Below are 19,093 nucleotides of genomic sequence, written 5' to 3' on the forward strand. Positions count from 1 at the left end.
TTGTAACTCCTCCTCCCTCCTTACCCCCATCCAAAAAAAAAAAAAAACGGTGTTGAGACTGATCCCAACCCATTGAAGTCAGCAGAAAGAGTCCCATTGACTTTGATGGGCTTTGATTCAGGACGGTTATCCTATTTCCAGCATTCCAGTAACAATGATAGAGATGCAGAGTGTTTCAGGGAGGAGTTGCTATGATCCAGTGGAAAAGAGCACTGGAGTGGGACTCAGGAGACTTGGATTCTCTTCTGCCACTCACCTCCTGTGTGATCTTGGACAAGTCACTTCACCTCTTGATGTCACTCTTTCCCTTCCCCCCATTGTCTGTCTTGTCTCTTTAAGACCGTAAGCTCTTCCATGTACAGCCTATCCTTTCGCATGTGCTTGTACATTACGTAGCGCAGTGGGGACCCAGTGTTTGTTAGAGCATTCAGGACTTACCATAATATCAATAACAGTGGATTGAGCACAAGGAAACAAGGAACACATTTCTGCCATTCATGTACTGAGTGGCCTTAGACAAGACAGTCACCTCTCTGCCTTAACTTCCCGATCTGTAAAATGGGGATAGGACTTACCATATATTGATGTTCTGTATTAAATGACATATAAAATGTTTTGAAAACATAACTTTTTTCATAAACAGTTTTGAAAATCTAAATGTATCTTGTATAAAACTTCCAGTGTTATATGATTCACCTTAAATATATGCAGTTCTGGTCATTGAAAATGAAAAATCACTCCTTTCTTGGAGGAAGGAAGTTAGTTCTCTGCTTTTTAAACGCGAACTTAGTGTTATTTAATGGAATTCACCCTGATCTGTTTAAGCAGGTGCAAGTGTCCTCTGCAAATATTCCTTTGTGTTCCAATCCTGGGCCTCTCTGGACCAAATGTAGTGGCTTTGTGATGTAGACAAGTGTCCTCCAGAGGCAAGGCTGAGGCCAGCAAATGCTTTCCACCTGTGCCTTCATCTACACTGGTGATAAGAAAACCTCTGGAAATGGGGCATTTCTGTTCTGTTTGAAGAAGCATCCTTAATGCTTGGGTGCCTATCCAAACGATTGAGGCTTCCAGAGTGATAACTCTCGTCCCCTCCCTGTGATCCTCCAGTAATAATAACAATGCTACTTAGCTCTTGTGTTTTTAAATACTTGTGAAGGACACCAAGATCTGGCGTAGATGCCTTTTTTGTTTGTTCTAGATAAATGATATAGCACTCTTCCTCTGTACTGTACATCTTCACGTGCTTTACAAAGAAAGTCAAATATTATCACCACTTTATATGTGGGGTAAGTGATGCACAGAGAGGTGCAATGATTTGCGCCATGTGGCACAATGAGTCAGAAATAGTTTTTAGTAGGTCTCCTGACTCCCAGTCCAGTTCCCTCTCTTCTTTCCTGCTTCCTTCCCCTCCTCCCTCCCTCCCTGCCTCCCCAAAACCTTCAAAAAACCCCAATGAACCTTTTGCATTTGCTCTTCTTCCCTTTTAAAAAAAAAAAACTAATACTACTGTGTCTATCAGGCCAATCCAATCCCTCTCCTCTCTCTCATCTGGGCATGAATGCTGGTGCTGGTGCTACACACATACACACACACACACACACCATCAGTATGTGGTGGCTGGAGAACGGTAGAGGAATTGCTGTGACTTGGAATGGTCTTCTGGGGTCAGAGAGGAGAGGAGGAGGATGATGGATGGGGGGGGGGGGATTCCCTGAGGAGAGAGGGAGAGAGGAGAAAAGAAAAAAAGAGAAAGTGTGTGTGATGTGGGCATGGAGAGGGCATGACACAAAGAGGAAGAGAGATCATTTTCCCAATCAGATATAGGGTTGGATTTAATATCTCTAATCATCAGAGAATCCATATCACTAAGGAATCATGACTCAGGGAGATAGGCAAAGGCTCAGTCCACTTCTTATGTTTTCCTGGCCTGTTTGCCCATCTCTAATCTATGTCTGAACCCAGATCTTCAGAGGAGAAAGGTTTATATGTCTGCAAACCATAGTCCTGCCCTGGGATGAGATCTGATCAAGACTGCAAGGAAACTAAGTAAAAGGACAGCTGAGTTATAAGACCTGTATTTATTGGGAACACCAAGTGAATGAAATGCATGCTGCCTTTGGGATTTTTTTTTTCATACCTTGGCCTTATTGAATTTAAAAGCACAATCCTCCGGTTTCTCAGCTGAATGTACAGACAAATGAATTGAAACCAGAATTCCCAGGTACCATATACAAGGCCATTCATTTTTCCCAAAGCATGGTGTCGTCTCAGCTGGTCCCCTTAGCCCTAGGTTGAGAGCACTGTTTGTAAGCAGGCTTGCACGGCTCTGAGCAAGCTTGAATTAGATAGGCTTCAGACTGTTTTGTTCACATGCGAAAACTTTCTTTAAAAGCTTATGCATGGTAGCAGAGATCTACTCTACAGGTTTGCGGTACCTTTAAAACCAGAGCACAAGGTACTTTAGTTCTCTAAATTTCTGCCTTAATGTAGCTTCACTTGTCAAGACAGCCAGGCTCCTGCTGCTGCGTTTTTTCCCCTCTCTCTCTCTCTCTTTACCTTCCAGCTCACTGCGTCTGTTCCTGGGGGCCCCGGGAGGCTTTAACAAGCACTAGATTGTTAGTGACAGTCAGACACTTTAACACTTAAAGTAGAAGGTTTGATTTAATCGCAAGGCTGTCATTTATTATTTGTCTGCTGTGTTCCGCCGGGGCGCCTGCTGATCAGCTGCCTGCTCCCAGGAGTGCGGCTTTTTTTTTCTTTTTTTTTTTTTTAATGTCTAAATCCTCAATACAAATTGCAGAGCTCCTAGATCTCCCAGCGGGACCCATTACCGCCTGTGGGGCATTAAGGATCATTAATAGTGCTGTCAGCAAGCTAGCCAGTTGGTTAGCTTCTCATAAATAGGAAATTAATCCATCTACTTCATTAATAATGCCGAGTGTAGCTATTTTGTTGCACTTGATATAAGGGGCCCTGTGTTTGTCTGTAATGCGATAAGACAGGACTCCAAATTAGCATTGAATGTCTGATACAAGAGTGCAGACTCAATTACTTGGAGAAGGATTTTTTTCCCCCCAACTGTCTTGCATGTTCTTGAGCAGTAAGGGGAAAAAAAGGACACTTATTTACTTCATTGTTAGTATTTTATTGTTTTGCAGCATCTGATTTCAGCTGCCTTTCTCTCTCTTTTTGGATAGTAAATTGCAGGAGAAGGAAGCTGGTGGGTTCAGGAATGGGTTACTATACCTGGTAAGAACAGCAAGGTGCTGTAATTAGAGCTAAGGCTCACTAGCTGTATATATCCTGCCTTCTGCACTCTGTTTTTCTAACTGCTGTAGTTAAAGAATCATTAAGACGCTGAAGGGTGTTATATTTCACTCTGAAGGAGGAGCTGCAGCAATAGTCAAGGTTCAAGGAGAAAATGAGCCATGCTAAGAGCTATACAAATTTTACAAGAAAATCGTTTGCCTACCTAGCAAACACAGCTTCCCCCATGTGTGATTCTGGAGCTGCTGTGAGGGTTTGAGGAGAGCTGAGGATATCTATCAATTGCATTTCTAATTAGCCCCTCAAAAGCTAGGCTCCAGACACAAAATTGAGAGTTAGATTAAAACTGTCCACAAAGGACTCTCCTCTCCTTCATTCTTTGCTTTTGTGCTGTTTACTTACAGCGTCCTGTCTTTACTTTCTATACCTTCCTTGTCAGTCCCTGGGAAAATACCGGTCATTTTCCAACCTTAATTATTAAAGAGAGGCTTTTCAGTAAAGGAGGGCATATTACTCTTAAAACTGTGCTTTTTATTCACATCATCTGTTTTGGTTTCACTTCATCCCCCTGAGTGTGGGGTTTCAAACAAACACAAAATGAAATTCATTTAAGCTAGCCAACTTTTGCCTTGCCAAAATGCAAATGTGAGCAGGTATCTTTCCCTACCTGTGTTCCAGTACGATGCACATGCTATATAGAATCCAAACTCAGCCTCTTCCTTGGCTTTCTTAACATTAAAATTAACAATAGAATAATAAAGTTCAGCTTAACCCTTCCCCGAGCTTGAATGCTCCTAGAGTTCCTCTCTCCAGACTCCTCAGCCCACACCCTGGATCCTCCCTCCCTCCCTCTAGAGAGCCACTCCTACTTTCCTTACATCTGGGTGAGGAAATAAGCAGATAGCTTCCATGAGTCCGCAGAACTCTTTCACAGAAGGATCAACACCTGCTAACAAGGTTCATTACACAGGTTTCACAGAGATCTAATTTTGGCATAGAAAAGTCTGAAAATGATGTTCATGATGGATGTGGTTATCATTAACTAATTTACATTTTTTCCCAAAAAGTGAGACTGGTGTCTCATGACCTTTGCTGGCAATCTGCCTGACAATACTAGGAAAACTAACTTGGACTTGGCTTTGTGCATTCTATCAAATAGAGTGGCACAAGGAAAAGAGACTGTAAGCATTTTAGGGCAGGGACTATCTTTCTGTTCTGTGTTTGTACAATGTTTAACACAATGGGGTTCTAGCCCAAGCCATGGGCTCGCAGGTACTACTAAATAATAATAATAATAATTAATAATAGCAATTAAAGAAGATGGTTCATTATTTGTTTTCATCCTGGGAAGCAAATGCACCTATGAAAAAGCAAGATGAAAATGTGAGGCTAAAGGAGATAAGGTGATGAGATAAACAGGTTTGGAAACATTCCAGTTCTCAAAAGCCAGTAGCTTAGGATGGGTATTTTGCTGTTCCTGAGCTGCGTGAATAACATGAGCTCTGTCATAATTTTTACCTCATTCTTATTATAGGCACATATCCTCTGTAAGGGATGTGACCCAAGAATTACTTAGCAGCTTGGAAATGATGTACCATGTCTGGGGATGGCATTTCAGGTAACAGCATCCATTCAGTAAGTCTCAGGCCTGGTCTACACTACAGAGTTAGGTCGACGTAAGGCAGCTTTGTAATCTACACTATAGTGTTGCTCCTTCCGATGTAAGTCACCCACTACACCGACCTAATAACTCCACCTCTGTGGAAGGCATAGCGCCTCGGTCGATGTAGTTAGGGCAATGCAGTGTCCATGTAGACACTACGTTACTTATATCGCCCATTGGCTGTCAGCCTCGCACAGGGCTCACAGCTTGAGACTGGGGGGGCTCCAGCTGTGAGCCTGCTGAGGACGCACACCACTAGTAGAAGGAGGGTAGTGTGGACATGGAAAAAAACCAGTCATTACTGCAATGGCTGTATGTCGACCTATCTTAGGTTGACTTAATTTTGTAGTGTAGACAAGCCCTGAGATGTATCCTGTCGATGAGAGGTACTACATGACAGGAGTTTGGGAATTGCAGTTCCAGCCAATCTAGACTTCTGTATTTTTTGGTCTATATACAGTAATGGTTGACCTTGTCTTTGAATGGCCTTCAGGAACAAAAGATACAAAACTATGGTAAGGATTGACACAAACCAGAAATCTGGCTGTGAGCACCCTCAGATTTTGGGGACATTTGGAGTCAAAAGTCCAGGTCTGGGTCTAAATGTCACAATTGGCTCTTATCTCTCAAATAGATAGTAACAAAATTCCAAACAACTTTGAACTTTGTATTAGCAAAGGAGGTTTGAGATCCACATCTAAGTTTTGCGTCTTTGCTCAATCTCTAGAATTACTGAAATGCTCTGGTGTCTTTTCATGTTCAGAAAATTGTAAGCAATCTAAAAGGACTGAACTGTTTCTCATCATGTCAATAACTGCAGAAAACCCACCCGTCATCCTTATTTTCCCTTTGCCTATACGTTACTGGGGACAGTTGTGCCTAAATCCAGAGGTGATAAAGCCCTGCTGCAGCTGGAATCCTAATGGTTCCATCTCCCCATGCATTAAACCAGGGATTCTCAACCTTTTTCTTTCTGAGGCCCTCCAACATACTGTAAAAACTCCACGGCCCACTTGTGCCACAACAACTGTTTTCCTTCATATACAAGCCAGGACCAGCATTAGGAGGCAGCAAGCAGAGCAAATTCCTGGGGCCCTACACCACAGGGGACCCCATGAAGCTAAGTTGAAGGAGCTGCTGTGTATTATCCAAGTCTCTGTCCAGTTTCTCTTGAGATTTCCACGTATAAAAATCTTTGAAAACATTTTTTTTTCAGACACTTAAATGTTTTAGAACTTATGCTCACTCTACATCCCAGTCTATTTGTGTGGGGGAGAAGTGAGGGAATGGGAGGCATCTTTTTTCCCCCTTAAAATAAAATGTCCAGCCGACATAAGTTAGAAGCGTTGTTGTTTGTTTATTTGTTTGTTTAATTGTGAACTATAGGAAAGGACTTTGGCAACGTGTTGAAATTGTCAGATTAAAGCATTCCCCTTCTCTCCCTCACCCCGGGCCCCTTCCGCCATTAAAGACCAATGCTGCTGTAAACAATTTATAGCTTTCTTAAAGGAAGTCAGATAATCCTGGCTGATTTGTAGCCGTTCCTTTATTGCCTTGCCAAGCTCTGCTTTGTCATTTCTGGTGGGAGGAGAAAGCGCACACATCCACATGTGTTCGAATTACTGACCTCATTTTGACTGCTAAGAGAAGGTGAGCACGTGTCTTGTAAAAAAAAATCTAAAATAAGAGGAGAATAATTTTTCTGGTAATTATGGTTTTATAAAAGATGCGGTGTAAAATACACATTAATGAGTTTACAATCTCTCGACAAGTCAGGCAGGGGAGCCAGCTGACCGAAGCTTGAGGAGAGCACCACTCCATATAAGTGTCAAAATTGATGTTTAGTCGTGTGCAGCCATGGTGAAATTGGAAGTGGAAGAGAGCCAATGCTTTCTTTGGGAAAGACGGGGGAGAAAAAAAATCTTTCTCTTGTTTTACAAATGTTGCACTCTCTCTAGGGATGATGAAAAGGGTCATTTTGGTATCCATCTCCAGTTCAGTTCTAAACCAGTGCGTGTGGCAGGGAAATATAACCCTCTTCTGTGTGTGTGCTTGCAGGATATATATTCCTTCTCCCCTCCACCCAAGTTAGTATTCTGGGTAATAGTGTTACATATGCTGGTCAGTGTATATTGGTTGTTGTAGGAAGAGCTGACAGCCATGTGTATAATTAAGTGGAGGTGGCCAAGCACTTTCCATTATTAGACCCTTATATTTTGATGTATATATCTATATTAGGTGTGGTTTACACTTACACACACACACACACACACACACACAACATAGCTGTGCTGGGAAAAGTCCTAGTGTAGACACAGTTATACCAGCAAAAAAAGTCATTTTGTTTAGGGAACTAGTATAAGCTATACTGGCAAAATCACTCCTTTCTTGCCGTTTGTGTAAATGTGAATCAGGCCCATGAAGTCTGAATTGTCCTGTTCCCAATTCAGTTCCTCATTACACCCCTATAGTACCAGTCTAAATGATTCATCTCCAGCTTTGGCAATCTTCCCTTCAAATAGATGTCCCATATTAGTAGTTTTGGCTTTATTAAACTATGCTTGAGGCTGTGGAGAGAGATTTGTGTCCCAATGGGATACATCTTCAGCTGGTGTAAATTGTTATAGCTCTATTGACACCCAGACATTCTGGGTGCCTGAATTTTTGAGTGCCTTGCTTTAGATCACAGTGAGTCTGCTTTTCAGATTTGCGGAGTCTTCACCTCTGCCATTGATTTCAGTAGGAGTTGTAGGTGCTCAGATCCTTTGAAAATCAGGCCCTAGATGTCTCAGGATGGGCACCCAAAATTAGTGGACAACTTAAAAAAAAATGTATTAAGTTTCTTATCAAGTGTCACACAGCACATCTGTGGCACAGACAGTCTTCCTAATCCCACTGTGCTTTCACTGTTTTCTATGAGAATAAAGAATACCAGAATGGAGCATACCATTCCTTCAGGAAAAAATCAGCCAGTCCGTGTTTCCTGTCTTTCTCAGAGAAGCATGAGGTGGTACCATTCTAACTAGAAAATGTTGAGGGATTCTGAATGCTGATAGGCTGGTGATTTATATTGCTCAAAAATGGCTGCTCCAGAGAAGGAGTGAATGGTTTTACTGCTGCTGTCCTGTACCTATCAGCTTGTTTTCTCTCTCACTCTTCAACCTGCACCACAGTGGACTATATTACAGATAATTTTATTGTAGTACAACACTTGACTAACTCTATTAAAAAATCGTCATGAATTGCAAGGTTTGCTGTGGGGCTGATGTGGACATGGAATGAAATCACATTCCTTAGAGAACATAATAATCCCCAACATCCAGCTACAGAGACAAACTGTCTCCACCACCCATCCACATGGACCCAGATTCTTTGTTTACAGTTACACTGAGGGAAGCTAATGTTCAGTAAGCTAAGGTGTGAATTTAAAGTGCTATTCCACCCTAACTCCCTGTGTGGACACTAACTACACACTGAGAGTGCCCTCAGCCTGTTTAGATTACTACGCTTCCAAAGTGCATTAAGCTAATGTATGCAAAGGTACCCTGAGTGCACAGTAAGTGCACACGGAAAGTTAGTGCAGAGTAGCTAGTATGCACCAGTTACCGCAGGCTTTTTTTCCTGTGTAGACAAGCCCTGAGAATTGAGGGCCTTCAACCCCAATGGACTAAAACAGGAGTTATGGAATCTCAGAGGCTCTGAGTCACACCTTGAGTTGTATGTTACCGTAGCCAGTTTCTAAGAGTGAGTGAATGGGACTCTTTGGAACCTGTTTCCTGTCCTGGGAAATCAGCCAGAGGACTATGTGCCAGCCAAGAAAGCAAGGCCCTGTGGTTTGGAATTGAGCTTATCTTTCCCACATGGCATTTCAAAGAACTAACCACTGGACACTTGCAACAAAAGGTTACTAAATAATAATAATGCTCTTCTCAGGACTGATATCCTCACTCCAGTACTTCAGTTTTGTGTTTGAATTTAATTGGAGTTACACTGGCATAAAACTGGAGTAGATACCGTTGTGAAAGTGGCCCTGCCTCTTTACAGTTCAGCACAAACATTGACTGATTCCCTCAATACACTTGCAAGGTCAGTACATAGGTATTGGTTTCCCCATCAGTAAAATGGTGATAATAAGGAAGACATGGTATGATTTGTCCAAACCACAGAAATTATCCGTGTCAAAGCCAGACTTAGAACTTAGGACTTCCTAGCTCCTGGTCCTCTAGTCAGTCCACAGAACAACTGCATCCAAATTCAACTTCTTTCTCTCGTCCGCTCAAAAAAAACTTTTTTATAGAATTATATAATAAAGCATTTGTGTGATTACTCATTATTAATAATAAATGTGTCACTCTTTAAAGTATATTTTATTAGCTTCTTCCTAGCACTAGGTTGCTTCTGCCTGATTTTCAATTAGAGTTGTAATTTGTTTCTTCCCCATTTTATTCTCTGCCTTCATAAATTTTGGAGGCTTTATTTTAACATATGCAGGCCTGGTTACAGTAAGTGAGAATAGCCTCTGAAGCTGTTTGTGTACTGAACTGTTGTTTTCAACCCATTTTTGTAAAATTAGTTATTTGTAAAGTATTGTGTTTTTAGAGCTTGTGCAGTTTTTGTTGACAGTACTTGTGGGTTTGTTTATTTTTTGTTTGTTTTTGTATTTTTGTTACGGGGAGAAAGGTTAAAGTTCTAATAAATAGAGAAGGCTGGAGTGGAGTCTGTGGATTTGTACTGACAGGGGAAGCTTAGATAAATTTTTGAACTATGTCATCCTCACTGATGATGATCTATCTTAACTGATAAAGGTATTTTCCCAATCACTCCGTTTTGATTATAACGTTCCATTCCCCACTACAATGGCATGAATTTGGGTCCCACCATTTTCTATTCCTTGCCTCCCAAAAAGTTCTCCTCTTCAGAAATTTCCACTAGCAACTAACCTTCTCCATTGATCATAAGTGCCACTGTATTATATGGCCAAATGGAAATGCATATAGATTAATGCAGTGGCATCTTTTTTTACCCAGCCTCTCGCCTGTACTGTATATCACTATTTTGCCTGTCTGTGTGTGACTATCCCAAGATAGATCCTGAGCTTGTTTCCCCTCATTTTCATTCAGTCATGAGTCAGTGCTGCTTTTTACTGATAGTTTGGCTTTATCAGACTCATAAAGTTCAACAAGGCCTAAAATACTCCAATTAGGCTTTAATAATGTGTATATTTTTAATATAAATGTCTTCACTTTTGATTCTGTCACTTCTTAGTTTCTTATAATATAGTGAATCCAAACCTAAGACCACTGAAAATCCATGTATTGCAACTGTCTGGGGATTATTTCTCTCTATTACTGTGTGGGAAACCTGAGTTCAATTCCAGCTCCAGTCCCTTGCTTTCTTGGTCAGCATGTACCCATCTGGCTGATTTCTGAGTGGCACTAACAGGTTCCAAAGGGAATCCCATTCAGTCTTTTTCCTCCAGAGGGTAGTGGCATGACTCAAGGTCTCCAGGGTTTAGGGGGAAGGGATTAGGAAAAGAGGGAAAATATCGGAGGATGGCCCCATCAGTAGCACACACAGCTTCCCCAGAAGAAAGAAAATCCGCAAAGACACACTTCTCAGCACTCTTAAGAACTCAACACAAAATGTCCCTGCAGCGTCAGGTTAAAAATCTATAGGAATAAGTTTTTGTGACGTATTTTTATTCTTCGATGTTTAATGTCTACCCAGTCAATAAATAATTATTAAGCAATGATATAAGAGCTGCAGTCTGAGAAAATTCACACTTCAGTTTCTAGAAAATTAATTCATCCAGGAAAAATACCTTTGTACAATAAAGATGAGAGAAAGTAAAATGAGATTCTCTCTCTCTCTCTTCTCCACACCCCCCCCCCCACAACCCCAGTTGGATATTGTTTTATCGATACAGTTCTGTCAATAAGCTGTGAACAAACGCAGACCTTGTCCGATTTACTAACTAATCACAGGAAAGTGTTGGCAGGGCTGAAAGGATTGAGTGACCAGCCGTAGTAACTCATTTTGAGTGTGTCTGCATGCTTTTTGCTTTTCTTTTTTTTCTCCCTCTATTTTTGCCTCTGAGTGGATGGAATAGGAAATATCTTCATCTGGCATCTTCTGCCATGGGGAAAGAAAAGGCACATGCTAATGTCATGGGGCTTAGAGGCTTTATTCCACTTTGTGCTTAGAGTAGTTGGGCCAAATTCTCAGCTTGTGTAAATGATGTAACTCTGGTGACTTCAGTGGAGCTACACTCATTTGCAGTATCTGGCCCATTCTGTTTGTGGCTATTTGATTTCATGATTTCCTGTAAATGAAAAGATAAAATGATTGCATTAGAAATCCTTCCTCTCTCTCTCTCTCTCTCTCTCTAATTTCTGTCATGAATTCCTCTATTTTTGCTCTTCGTTCCCCTGCTGGCAGTTGCCATCTGTAGCAATTTTTCTCCTTCCAGAAGGATTGGCAAGCATCTCCCTCCAGTTCCCACATCAGTGCTGCCTCAGTGACAGCATGGGTGCTGAAGAGCTGGGCTGCCTTCACCTTTTCCCCATTTCCTCCCTAACCTCCCCTGCTTAAACCCCCCCCCCACTGCCCCTCCCCATTCACATGCACACAGACTCAATATGTTGCTTTTCAAACAAAGATCAGCTGCCAGTAACTCTGGAAATGCACCAACCTGTCTTGGGATTCCTCACATCTGCCAGTGGAATTTTCCCCAGGCCTGGCCTAGTGTGAGCATAAAGATTTCCATTGTATCTAAAAGAGCTGGAGATGCCACTGATGTAATTCATGTGAGTGTTATTGTTGTTGTTCTTTGTTTATTTGTTGGGAGGGTTTATCTTGAAGTTAATGCTCATGAAAGCTCCTGGATTGACTGTGAAGTCCATATCCACAACAAGGTGCTGTGTAAGTAGCAGCAATACAAACTTGCACTCTGCTCTGGGCTTCAGAGGTGAAGTTATATCCCATTAACTCAATAGCCCTTTTAGAAATGGCCCAAAGTTGCCCTTTCTGAACAGTTGAAAGTCAAATAAAGCAATTATGCTGCAAGAAAGAGCCTCTCCTTAAATGACAAATATTCAGTTTCATGACATTAAACTGCAGGCGAAGGGTAAAGGAGTGAGGGAAAGTAGATCAATATGTAAATGAAAATAATTTGTCAACTAGCAAATGGAGGGTAATGTCCCATAGGGAAGGAGGTGATCCACCACCCATTTATGCACATTAGACACATCAGCCAGTGGACTTGGAAACTACAAGATGAACAGTTGTTACTTTGTGCCTAATATTTTTATTTATGAGGTCATGAATGAAAACTACAAAGGAAAAAGCCTTTAGAATTTGAATCTTGCAAAGAAAAAATGGTTCAGTACATGTAAAAATAGTCAAGTTCCAAACAGATCCATTCTTCAGCACTTGAGCAATAAGCTGCATGCTAGGCACTCTCTCTCTCTCAAATTATGCTTTTGGCTATGAGCACACAACTCGCAATGAGTTCAAGGACATGTTTTGGACCATTAACTTCAGATTGTATTTGTGTTACCCACAAAAACATGCAGCCCGTACAGACACTTCCACCTCACTATAAGGAACATATTAGTCTTCCACTCAGAAATATAGTACATGTGATTCTGTAAACGTATATGTATGTAAATACAGTTCATGTGGTACTTGCATGGTAAGTTTTCAGCACAACATGTAGGGAATTAGGTGTACAACTGTCAATAGGAATCTAGCAATTGAAAATGTGCTCTTGCAAGTGGGAGACTAGCACCCAGAGTTTTGGACATTAATCTTTGCTGGTGTTACCAAGAACAGCGGTTGTCTGTGAATGGGAATAGAAAACGCTCATTTAATTGAAAGGGGACAATCTCTCCAAAGTGGAAATCTCTCCAGAGATCCTGGTCCCACTGAAGATAATGGGAGTTTTACTTCGATTTGGGGCCCTAATGCTTCAGGCTTTTGCTTATCTGGAATGGTGGTATGATTCACTCATGGTTCCACTTGGTTTTTTCACTTGAGTGATACTGTGATTTTAGATAAATTATTTTAGAAATTCTCATCTGGCCAGTTTTCGCCTTTTGGACGGTTCCATCCATGTGGACCTCTCCAGTCCTAAGTAAAGATAGGGGTGCAGTATCAGGTGACTCCTCAGTAGCATTGCTTTCTTCCTACCTCCTACCTTACTGGATTACCTCTGCCGGGTTGGGGATCCACACATGGAGTGGGGTTGTCATGTGGAAGGGAAGCCCAAAGTACCCACCAAGCTCTGTGGAGCAGCTAGAGTAGAGCTAATATAGTTTGAGACTCCTTTGTAAGGTTTCCTATACCTTCCCCACACCCTCTTCTGTGAGCACTTACAGGAGGATAGGTTAATCAAGCGTGTGTGTGTATGTAACATAGGGCCAGATCCCTAACTTGTTTAAATTGGTCATAGCTCCATAGATCAATGGAGAAACACCTTTTTACATCAGTTGATAAAACTCACCCATAGCATATGAGAGAAAATATAAAATGGACTAGCAAAAATACCTCTGAATCAATTCCGTAGGTTAGCTATCAACTCCAGGGCTTCACAGGAGATACTTAAGGTCGAGTTGTTTAAATGAGTTATAAAGCTGGAACTGAATCCAGGGCTTTCACTTAGGAATCATATTACTTTCATACAATGTGTAATTTACCATTCAGTTCAGTCAGGTACATAATCAGGTATTTTTAATATTTCTGAGCCCTAACATGTAGTTGGGATTTTTAAATCTCTTATTTTATTAAGATATCCAAAATAACCCAGTTCATTGTGGGGTTTTCCCCATCGATTTCCGATCAGATAGATGATGTAATGACTGTAAACCTGCTGTTTTGACTGATGCATCATTCAGAACATGTCTGTTTTTTATTTAAAATTCGATGAGGCAAACTTGAAAGTAGCATCAGTGATTAGGGGTGTGTGTGTAAAATTCATATTTGTCATTATTTAAAGCATCCACAATTTTTTGACACTGGCAGAGACTTTGTTTCATATCTTGAACGAAGCTCAGGCAAAAACAATGAGCTTGTAACTCTGTAACAGTGAACACCACCACTCTGGTAGTGGTGGTGATGTGGCTTCTTAACGATGTTTGGGGGAAACCAACTACATCATAATTTTAATACCCTAAAGAACTTGGGAGAGCTGCCGTGTTGTATCCCCAGGAGGCCCAGCACACACAGGTGCGGCACGGGAGGTAGGGGTAAGGCAAAGCTGACTTTGTGCCATGTTTGCTCACATGGGATTCTGGGTTTGTTGGGGGTCAGAACAACCCGCAGCATAACTTAGCCTAGGAAGCTGCTCTAAATTATAGCAACCTTGCCTGGGCTGCCCTGCCACCTGAAGCTGCACAGAATCTCTGCGGTAGCGCGCACTACAGTGATCGCCTTGACCCTGCCTTGACTTCCCCTCATTTTGTATCAGTAGAGAAGTGCTGCTAGATTCGCTCTTGATGTTAAGTATATATGAATATGTGTGTAAATATCTACATATAGTGAAAGCATGTGTATACACACACACACACGCTGCTATCGATAATTGGTACTATTACAATGAAAATGAAGCAATCCTTTATTTCTGAATTTGAAAGACTGACAGATGCGGAAGAAATAAGTTATGGTCTCCAATAGGACAGTGTTCGTTACTGTGATTCTGAGGCGATTCAAAGGCCTCTCCTATTGAATTCAAAGCCCGCTTATGTCGGCGCCAGTGTTTGGGCCTCTCTGCACAGTCAGGGTTCAGTGTTTGCACATGGCCTTTGAAGTGAAGAGTCAGAGTCAGACACGTGTCTGTCCCTCAACACATTTTCCTTTCCTGAAATCCCTGAGCTTTGGCTCCAGCGTTGCTTCATAGTCAGGTTCCTTTCCTGTTTTCTTGATGGGAGCCTAAAAGAATCTGAACTCGGCTACCTAAAAGCACCTAATAGAAATAGAGTGGCTCATATTTCACCCAGTACTTAAAGCTTCCTCGTAAGAAACAGCTGAATGGCTTTCCCACAAAGTCTGTGTTTCTGAGAGCAGTTTCAGTGGCGAGGGCTCTAGTGAAAGCCTAGGAGCCTCTCTCTCACTCCCAGCTGTCAAGGAAACTCGAGGAGGCGTTCAAATGAGAGACACATGGATGTTTATAATTCACAGTTTTGCCATTGTTGTCACCAGAGATTTGTTCTTCCTGCTTGGCGAGAGGAAAAAAGGAAGGATAAAATTGGTACCATAACATGGCCAGACACAACTTGTTTGAAAGATGGGCCTCCAATTATTTACTTAAGGAAATAGTGGGAGATTTATTAATAACCTCTGGCGACTTAAATAGCTCTAGTGATTTCCATGTGTGACCTGAGGCCTCAGCCTTCCTGGCTGATTAGACACAAAACTCAACTAAAGAGCTGACCTGGTTGGTTTCAAGTGCCCTGCTGGTTAACTCCCAGATGTGAGGCCTAGGAAAAACAATGTCTGTCAGAGCCATTATAAAGCACTCTGCTACAACAGGTTTAATCTTACCTCTGATTTCAGAGGAATCAGTTCAGTAGGAGGGCTGAAACTATAATGAACTCTTAACACAGAAAACTATTCTCTCCATGCATCTGAAAGTGAGCAAAAATATTAATATATCACTACTTGAGAATGGAAGTTTCCATTATTGTTCGCCAAAGCATCACTCTGTTTCTTTTGTCTTGATGAAAAGACACTATTTTTGGAAGGAATCTGGAATACTGTAGTTTTCATCTGGTGTTTGCAGACAGTTTTAACATGTGTACCAGCGATTCCCTCTTTGATGCAGTATGATTTTGCCAGATGTTGCCTATATAAGGTAGCTGGTGACCCTGAAACATCTTTTAGGGGCTGCGTCATCACAACAGAATCCATAATTTCTTTTCTTTAAAAGATGTTCAGTACCTTGGTGGAAGCTACCTTAGGTTCAACCTAATATATTTGTCAAAAAATATTTGGCATATAGTAAAGGCAGTCTGCAAATTATTAAGCCAGAGTTACAACTTTAGAAATAGGTGGTACAGTACCTGCTCTGACTTGTGGGTTCAGCCAGTTTTGAGCATGGTGTGGGTAATTTATCAGTATGTTACTAGCTGACTGTGATGCAGGAAGAAATGTTAATACTGTCCTGCTTTAAAAGGCCTCTACTGCTGCCTAAAAAGGCCTTGAGACCCCCTTACAGAATTTTCAGGGAGCTGAAAGATGAAAACAAATTAGGGAAAAATAACAGAAAATAAAAGGGCTTTTATCGCTATGCATTACCATTGCATACTTCTGATTGGAATTAAGTAGGTGTTCAGTTACCCAAATGGCTGCTGGTATCTGACCTGAAAACAACCAGGTCTGATGCAACAAATTGAATAAAACAGCACTGAAAAGGAATTTAGATCTACTTAAAGCATATGCTGATTATAAGGAATTTGATGCTTTGCTGGCGTTAATCTTGATATCTGTATTTGGGACGGATTCAGTATCCAGGACTCTCTCAAACTTCGTGAATTACAATACAATACAATACTTGTGACCAGCAGAAACTGCATGAAATAAACTTTCATGTTGCCTGTCTGTGGTAGTTTTAAATGTGATCTGAAAACAAAAACCCATTGGGCTTTTGTACTTTTTTTGTAATGTATAAAGTAAGTCTGAAAGTTTGCATGATGGGGAGGGATGGTTGGTTTTAAAAAAAACTGCTTTTTTAAATTAGAAATTCGGGTCTTGTCTTGTTTGAAAGACTTTTTAGTTACTGGAGAACTCACAAAATTATGACTTCAAGAGATGGACAGTTGAGCAATTGAGAAAAGAGAAATTTTAATCCAGCTGTTTACAGTTATTTGATTTTTGTTAATACCATCTTCATTGACTAATGAACATATTGGAGAAAGGAAGTCTCCAATAAAGCATCAAGTATCATAAGACTTGTGTTAAAATTTTGAGAACTAACACTGTAAAGGAATTCTGGACCTTGCAATATCTCCATATGGATCTGCAGACAGCTGTAGCAGACTCTTCCAGTATCAACAGCTCCAATAATGTTGTTGTTGCAAGACATTTTGACACAGTGCCCTTACACGAATTTGGATTGAATAACACCATTGAATACTTGTAGCTGTTTCTCTATCTTGTGTGGCAGGTTCAAAACATTGCTAATATAGCTGCATTATACTAATGGGAATACATGTAACTTATTCTGTTATGCTTTGCATTCTTGTTTTTAATTTTTTAGTTTGATGCTAAAATAGCCATACGTCTTGATTTTTATTGAAAATAACAGGTACAGTAGCTGTGAGGGAGGCAGTTTAAGAAGTAATGAATGTTTAAACAAATAGTGTTGTTTATTATGTTACTAAGATTTCTCCCTTGCAAACCAATCCCTTGATCTTGGAAATCCTAAAAAATATTCTTGGGTCAGTTTTTAGATCTCTGTTGAGAGCCCAATCCACTTGGTTTTATGGCTGCTATTCAGCAAAGCACCTAAGCAAGTGTTTAACTTTAAGAACATGCTTAAGTCCCATTGACTTCTGTTAAAGTTAAGCATGCTTTTAGGAACAGGAGTACTTGTGGCACCTTAGAGACTAACAAATTTATTTGAGCATAAGCTTTCGTGGGCTACAGCCCACTTCTTCGGATACATGCTTTTAGGTGCTCTGCTGAACTGGGGCCATATTCAATGCTAACTGAAATTAATGGGAGTCTTTGAATCAGGCCTCATCAGAATTAAAATTACTTGTAGTGCCAAAACCAGTTTTTCTTGAGTGACAGAGATGCACACTACTGCTAAAGTAGGCGATGGAAAGAAATTTGGTGATATGGATCACAGGATGAATCTCTGACTCATGCAGTCGCTTCACTCTGATAATATCAACAGTTCTAGTTCTGACCGCACATTAATACTCAGCATAGGATTAGAGTGGCAGCTCAACATATGTCAGTTTATGGTGTGGCCTTAGACCCCAGGAAGCTTCACTGGTAGTAAAAAATATTAACATTAATAGTATTTAGATTATTTACTACTGGTGGTGGTGGCGGCAGAAAAGTATTCTCCAAAATGGGCTGCTGTACTCTCTATTTGTCCTGTTTTGCTTTTTAGCTTTGGCCTATTTGGTACCTAGTTAGGTAAGCTCCACTGGCTCCTGGTGACACCCTATATGCAGGGGCGGCTCCAGACCCCAGCACGCCAAGCGCGTGCTTGGGGCGGCATGCCGCGGTGGGCGCTCTGCCGGTCGCCGGGAGGACAGTAGGCAGCCCCGGTGGACCTCCCGCAGGCGTGCCTGCGGAGGGTTTGCTGGTCCCACGGCTCTGGTGGACCTCCCGCAGGCGTGCCTGCCTATATGCATTCCAAGATTCCAGTCTAGGAAGAAAGAGTCCAAAATGTACTTTTCCCTGGTGAAAAGAGAGAAGTTTTTGAAGTTCTTATTGTCATCTGTTTTTAAACAAAAAGAGAACAAAGTTGCACTCCCTATTGTATCTTTCTCCTCCATATCCCCCACTCAGGAAAAAAAATTACACAAAAAAATTTATGGAGTCTTCAATGAGTTACCAGTTACATTCAGTGGTAGTGGATTCTGTAGCTGGTAAGCCCTGCCCTTATTTAAAAGTTAAGAGGAATTGCTGAATTGTGTAAGAGCCTCTGTGAGAGCATTCTTAAAAACAAATAAAAAAGCAGAGTTCATAAAATAGTAAAGTGATATAAAATGGGAAATTAAATAATCTCAGTTGTAGATGAAAAATGTAACTGCGTCTCTGTTCTGCATCATTAATATGGTAGTCCATAATTGTTGTTTGGATAAACCTGGAACCAGCATTATGGAATTGTTTTTTAATTAATATGTACATCTCCCCTAGTGATGACAATTAGCTAATTGCTAATCGAAATTAGACTTTTTTCTGCTGTCTTTTAAGTCAGAATGGAGAGGGAATGTGAATTTTTGTTTATCATTTCATCTCTTAATTTCTCATTTTCTCTTAAGCATGAAAGATTTTTCTACAGCTTCCGGGGCTGCGTTAAGATGACTGGAGTTGCTAAGGGCAAATTTCCTTGTCACTATTCATTCTACCTTGTACTACCCAGGAATGAACCTCTGTACGACAGAGGGACTCTGAATGGCAGCGAGAAGAGACAAGATGAGTATTGTG

The 19,093-nt window shown here is 41.1% G+C and overlaps 1 protein-coding gene across 13 annotated transcripts in view; it reads left to right on the forward strand.

Moving 5' to 3' along the window:
* FBRSL1 (fibrosin like 1) overlaps positions 1-19,093 on the forward strand; it is a 739,850-nt gene that overhangs the window by 572,549 nt on the left and 148,208 nt on the right. The window lies entirely within an intron of this gene.

The sequence above is a fragment of the Mauremys reevesii genome, linkage group 18 (assembly GCF_016161935.1).
Source record: "Mauremys reevesii isolate NIE-2019 linkage group 18, ASM1616193v1, whole genome shotgun sequence".
NCBI lineage: Eukaryota > Metazoa > Chordata > Testudines > Geoemydidae > Mauremys > Mauremys reevesii.